This window comes from Gossypium hirsutum, chromosome D09, assembly GCF_007990345.1.
Source record: "Gossypium hirsutum isolate 1008001.06 chromosome D09, Gossypium_hirsutum_v2.1, whole genome shotgun sequence".
In the NCBI taxonomy this organism is placed as follows: Eukaryota; Viridiplantae; Streptophyta; class Magnoliopsida; order Malvales; family Malvaceae; genus Gossypium; species Gossypium hirsutum.
Genome location: NC_053445.1, coordinates 2,933,731 through 2,940,988, shown reverse-complemented (window position 1 = coordinate 2,940,988; position 7,258 = coordinate 2,933,731). Strand labels below are relative to the sequence as shown.

General features: G+C 32.4%; 1 non-coding gene across 1 annotated transcript; it reads left to right on the top strand.

Annotated features, from left to right (window-relative positions):
• The first annotated feature begins 4,295 nt into the window (after positions 1–4,295).
• On the top strand, positions 4,296–4,402 carry LOC121221414 (small nucleolar RNA R71). The gene has a single exon (XR_005918806.1). It is a non-coding gene; the product is annotated as a small nucleolar RNA R71 (small nucleolar RNA).
• The last annotated feature ends 2,856 nt before the right edge of the window (positions 4,403–7,258 follow it).

The window sequence follows — 7,258 nt, the reverse complement described above, 5'->3', positions numbered from 1 at the left end:
ATACCTCACGAAACCCAACATTACAAAGATATTTCAATCAAAAGGCATGTGACCATAAGGCATCCATTGCCATAAACATTCTTCATCCCATTTTAGCTAACATTGCAAGATTATTAAGATGCACATACTCCTTCGAACTGCCCTAAATAAAATTCTTATTCAGTTGATTAAGTTTTTTACAAACAAAAAAGGTAGAAGCGTTGATTGCATGGTATACACTAGTATGGAATGTTGGAAAAATCAGCTAAGAAAACGATTTTTATAATTAGAGCGGAAGAATAAAATTTTTCTAAAATCAAGCCCTTTTGTGATATTTATAATAGTAAACCTTAAACCGAAGAATCTATGCTTTGTGCGAAACGGATTTAGTCGATCCTGGCTTTCAACCAAACAATATTCTTCATTATTCTCGTACCACGAATTGCATCGAGTGTGGACTTAAACAACACGAATCAAAAACACATAAAAGAAACGATTTACTTGCTTTCAATTGGAAAGTAAGTTCTCTCTATCGTAAAAATCAAAATTCTCAAAAAATAAAACTTATTATTAGTAAATAAATTATGACTACTTTCTAACAGGACAATGATATATGAATAATTTATGAAGTCTTCTATTTTTAGGTCAACCGGTACTCCCTATTTATAGAGGAAAGTACAAGAGTTATAGTTGAATAAGCCTTTGATAAATAATACTATTTAAATAAAAAACGCATTCTCACTCTAAGTGCGAGAGAGGGTACATCCTAGTTGCCGCTCATGTTACATGAGGAGTAAGATTGGACCTCTCATGTATTGGGTCCAATTATATGTGATTTCTAAACTTTTGATCGAACACTTTATAATTTAATCCAACTCAATATTATTTTTTATTTCCAAAATAAATATCATTTAATAATTTAATTAAATTAATTAAATTAACTAAATTAATTTCTCAATTAAATAATTTTCTTAACTCAATTCTAATTGCATTAAAGTCATAACAACTTATCGTAATAACTTTTATAAGGAAATATACTTAATTTCATTATTCAACAAATCTCATAATGACTAATTAAATTAATTCCATATTCAAACTTCAATTATTTAATTATAATTAGTTAAATAATAAATCAAAAAAACCTTAAATTAATTCTCAAGTCATTTTTGTACTTACTGAGAAAACACATTCGCTGCAAATGCGATATGTTTCTATTTATTTCTATTTATTTGGTTTTACATGCAATTCATTTTTTGTTATCACGAGCTAGCGGAGAAACCGATTGGATATATATAATTAGGGCTTAAATAATTTACAACTAAGTTCTCAATTTTTGTCTATTAATTATAAACTTATTTAGTTACGAAATCATTCTACTAAAGTATTCATCGGACGATTAATGCTACCTCAAACCGCATCTAAGTTGGGCATCTCATAGTCATGCAAAGTTCTTTGCTTCATGGGTAATTGTGGTGGATGTCAAATTTCTCCTTGTAGATTTTCAATGGGTTGCTCTTTTGGTGGAAATGTAATGTCTCTCGGATGTTGCGCTCTTCTTGCGTGTGTGATGATACGTTTTGATTCCAGCTCAAACGGTAAAACACTGTTATCGGTTCAAGTCATACAACACCTCTTACAAACACAAGAGATTGAAAGAAATTAGTTAAATATGGAAAAAAAAATAAAAACAACAAAAAATAAGGTCGTATTTATAAATTCTAATTTGGCTACTTATCTCTACCTAAAAGTGTACACTAAAAATTCCTCAATCTTACATCGTCTTCCCTAGCAACGGCGCCAACAACTTGATTGGCTGTGCACATGCGCACTAAAACACTAAATTTATGAAACTATTTTTAAAGCTCGATTTTACTGCAAGCGTATAGGTTAGTTGTAATATTTATAGTGTTACAATGGAACACTAGAGTATTTCAAGGATCGAACCCAAAGGAAGAGACAATTGAGTAATAACTAGCATACACGATAAAGTCTAAATGGCTACTAATACGATTTTATATTATGGCAATTCATAAAAAAATGAGTTTCCAAGAAAATTAAATATTCTACTCTAAGGACTAAAGTGCAAGAAATGTACAACTAGCGAGACTATCTAACAAGTAACTAATGGGGGTTGGTTGACTTCAATGTGGTTCACCAAATCTCGGACTAGGGACATAAATTGCATAAATTACCAAGTGACTCAATTTTATCTTCCGATTTCAATTTTATCAACTTAAACAAATTAGATTCGATTTATCTTCCAATCTCATCAGTTAATCCAAGACTAATGAATGGGTACGCGACAAGATTATCTTCCAGTCTCACTTTATCTTAATATTTCCTTAGGTGTGTCACTACCTAAGTTCTTAGTTCTATTCAAATTAGTCCAATTTGTTACGATTTAGTCATTTGTCCAATGGATGTTAGTTTACACACATCTCCATCAACCAACGTCCTTAAAGGTTTAGCTACACATGCTCAAAGTGAAGAAAATAAACATAAACATAGAAAACAAGGCAGCCATGAAAGTAAAGCTTGAGAAAAATATAAAAGTTAAGATTTTTATGCAAGAAAACTTAAATAGCGTAAAACCAAAATCATTTAATAGAGAAATTTAAGGCATGAAACATAAAAGGAACAAGCTTTAACAGACTGAGAGCAAAATAAACTGAAATACATTAAACTAAAACTTAAAGAGTCCTAAAAATAAGGTACAAAGACTGAAAATGTAAATAAACCTTAGCTATAGTGTTAACTAACTTAACTAACACTAGGAACAACAAGAACAATAAGTAAAGAAAACCTAAAGAACCCTAGAAAAGTGTAGAGAAAAACTAAAGAAAATCTAGAGAAAACTAAACCTAAAACTAAGCTAATGTGTGTGTCTCTCCTCCTCAACAATTTTTGGTTGTTTTGAAGTGTATTCTGATGACTTTTCGATGCCAAAAATGCCCCTACACAGGCCTTGTATGATTGGTGGGTCGGGTAGACAAAGGCTGCCCTTTTTGTCCAAGTTTGTCCCCCTGATGAAGGTGATATCACAATACCCAGAAGAAGATATCGCGATATATCGAGCACTATTGAAACTTGGGGTCTTCTTTGGGAGGTGGATATCGCGATACCCAGAGGGGATATCACGATACCACTGAATGGAATACTTAATCTTTTACAGTGTCGGAGGTATTGCGATCCCAAGGGTTGGATATCGCGATACCCTTTCCCTAGGTGCTGTTCTTGCTTATTTTTGGCCTCTGACACGTCCCTACAGTACTCAAACACACGTGAGGCCTTCAAATGACACTATCAGCCAATTTTGGTAAAAATAATAAACAAAAATAAGATGTTTGCACTTATTACCCGAAAATATAACAATAACGAAAATTTATGTTAAAAACTCTATTTTGCTCTAAAAAAAACTCCTTAAATGTGTCAGAAAAGCCTAATTTGCCACATCAATTTGTGGCATATCACTTCTCCACTGTGGGAATTTCAACATCTGGTTGAACTTCCTCCCGATTTTGAACAATCTCAGTCTCATTTTCAACTTCAACAACATTGGGTTCCAACGCCTTTCCACTCCTCAAGGTGACAACTTTAGACTGTTCTTTTCTTGTACTCCTTGAATTTTCAATGTCACTTGGCAAAGCACCTTGGGGTCTACTTCTTAGCTTATTGGCTAGCTGCCCTATTTAGTTCTTCAAATTCTTTAGAGTTGCATCATTTTTTGCCATGTATGCTTTTAATAAATTTTCCAAACTGTTGGAAGATTTGGTTGGTGAAGGTTTCTGAACTTATTAAGAAAAGCCTGGCGAATTATTTGGTCGCGGAGGCATGTAGGAATTGCTCAGTCTTGTCCCTTGATTACTCCATGAGAAATTAGGATGATTTCTCCATAAGGGGTTGTAAAAATTTGATTGCGGTCTTAGCCCACTTCTGTTCTGATTCTAGTTACCTATGTAGTAGATGGATTATGGGTTTGATGGGTAATTTTCTGACATATAACCGTCTCCATAAAAAACGTAGGAGATATTTTCAAACTGGCTTGGCTACTGAACTGACATGTTAGCATTAAAACCATTAGCAGTAATATTCTTAAGCATGGAAGTCATAGAAGATACATAGGCTGCCAAAGACGTAAATGCATCGACTTTATAAACTTTGACCACTCTTAGTTGTTGCTAGAAATCCTTTCAAGGATCTCATATGATTCATTGTATGATTACAAAAGAAGAGCTCCATTGGTTGAAACGTCTACCACCATTCTTTTATGTGCATTGAGACCATTGTAAAAAGTCTCCAACTGAATACAGTGAGAAATGCCATGATGAGGACATTTCTGCAACAGCTCCTTAAATTGCTCTCATGCATCATAAATATATTCTTCGTCAAATTGCTGAAATGTACTGATTTCATTTCTGATCTTGGAATTTTTGTTTGATAGAAAATATTTCATCAAGAATCGTTCAGCCAATTCTTGTTATGTTGATACCGAATAAGGTTGTAAGGAATTTAATCATGATCACATTCTATCTCTCAGTGAGTATGGGAATAACTTCAATCTCAAAGCGTATTCAGTCACTCCGACTAGGTTAAATGAATCGCTTACTTCCATGAAAAAGATGAAGTGCAAATATGGATCTTCAGTAGGCATTCTACTAAATTGGCCCACCGTTTGCAACATTTGGAACATAATTGGCTTTAATTCAAACTGAGGGGCCTTAATCTCGGGTCTCACAATTCTCGAATTAAGTTCATTGAATGAAGGCACGGCGTACTGACAGATGGCATGGTCTCTATCATCAGCAACAATGACCTGATTATGAGTGTTCTAAACAGCTCATTGATTCTGATTTTGTTGTTTATGGTCCATTTTTGTAGCTTATCTTTGGGATACTCGTTCCCTTCTTTTCTATCTGAAGGTACATTCAATCTTAAGGTCAAGAGGAAGTAGATTAATGATTCGGTCTATGTTCATAAACTATTGGTACCTGAGAAAAAAGACATAATTAAAAGTGTTTCAAGATATACTAACTTTAAAGCTAAAAATCTCAAAATAGTTTACGACTTGTCTCAATACAAGCATTTGAAATTTGACAATTAAGTTCGAATTTGAGTCCTAACTCAACCTTTGACCTTTTTTAACTCTATTTAACAATGATCTTAAACCTTAATCATTATAAATGAATAACTACGAGTATGATTAATGATTAAATTGGTTAATTGTTCTATTGTGTTTTAAAGATTAATAATTAAATTGGTTAATTGTTATATTATGTTTTAAATTTTATGTATGAAATGGATTAGCATGAGTTACTTTGGTAATGTGATGTGACATCACATACTCAAATTCGGTTGACCGGGTCGAGTGTGAGGTGTTGATAACTCTAAAATATATAGTTATTTTAAGCACTTTTAATATATAAATTATGCAAATTCTAGGTAGTTAATAACACTTTTTTGTATTTTTTTACTCATAATTTTGTTATGTTAATCAATATTATGAAAATGTATTATTTTAACTAATTATTATGCTAAATACATTATTTTTCATCTTTTGAGGAAATAATTGGACTCTGTGGGAAAAAGGGAGTAAAACTAGATTGTGCTTATACAATATTGGTCATCCTAATCCAGTTTCTTGGACTACAAAAATTTATCTCAAGCCCACTAAGAAGGAAGAATCCCATTACGAGAGGAAGATGCCCAAACCATCCAAGACTTGTTCTTCATTCATTCTAGGAACAACCAGATCCTCTTTGAGGAAATCAAGGGGACAACAACAACATGGAGATATTCAAGGGCTTTCCTCTCCTCAAATCAAGCAAACACCTCCTCAAATTAAGAAACCGGCCACTCTTTCTCCTCAAGTCAAGGGCCGATCATTAACATGGAGATTTTCAAGGGAGAATCTTGTTAAAAATAGCTAGGGACGTTAAGGGCTTATCCTGTATAAATAAGGTTCATTTCTACACTTTTAAAAAACACACAAAAGAGACAGAAAAACATACGGAGATGAGAGAATACAAGCAAAGAAAGGGAAACACCTTCTAAAAGTTTGAGAGCAGCAAGTAAGCAAAACTTTGGAGCATTTTAGATAAAAATGATGCCTAGGAGAGAATAAGAGCCACTGAGAGAAGCAAGCAAGAAACAGTTGCAAAACACCACTGCATTTGGCTATTATCTCTTCTTGTTGTGCATGGTCGTGGATAACCCCCTCGACATTTCTTCTTTTGTTATTATGTTGACAAACATGAATACAAATTATCTTTATGTTTTTAATTTAATGATTATGGCTTAATTTTGTTTTTACTAGAATGATTATGCATCTTTGACATGTGATTCTTGGTTTTATGTTTAGAATGTTTTGTGCAAATGTTCATTCATTCATTCAAGTAGAATTTATGTTAACACTTATAAATGTATGACCAACATTGCTAAGTAATTGAGTCAACTGTTTAATCTGAGAAGAGGTAATAGTTAATAGACAAATGACTTGAATGGTGCATGTCATGTCGATATCGAAAGATGATTGCTGCTTGCATAAACTGTTTGTTAGGCCCAAGAGGGTGACCTTAAGGTTTGTTTGACATAGATATATGCAAAATAACTAAAATACATAAGTAGGACTTCGAGAGAAGCCTATGAATTAAAGAGTTGGTTTAATGAATTTGCATATTACCACGATTATTTATAACATTCTTGTACTTTTAATCTATATCATAATTTCTTAATAACTTTTAATTTATTCAATTTAGTCCCTAATGTCATAAATCAACTACATAGCTTAGTTGGATTTCTAATAAAATCCAACACTTTTCTTTACTTTTGAACTTAATCCCAACAAAATCTAAATTCACAATTCATAAAATTATCATTTTCAAGCTTAATTTCTCTAAACTCCTATAATGGTAACTTGACATATGCTTAATTCTTGGAAAATCTAATATATGGGCTAGCTTAATCAAGCTTAATTGATAGTAAATCTATAAAAATTCCAAAGAAATGAACTTGTTACCTTGGTTAATTAGTGACGACAATGGAAATGGAAAAACAAGTTTCTTTCTTTTTCTTTAGTAAGGGACAACAACATACAAGGGAGAAGGATGATGAAATAGTCTCTCCCACTCAAATATTATTTCTACTTAGATTAACAATTTAGTTAGCCTAATTAATCATGTTTAACTTATTAACATCATACTATTATATATTATAATAATGCTAAGTGGATTTAATGATCACATTCCACTAACTCATAAGTTATTAAAGGCTAAATAACCAT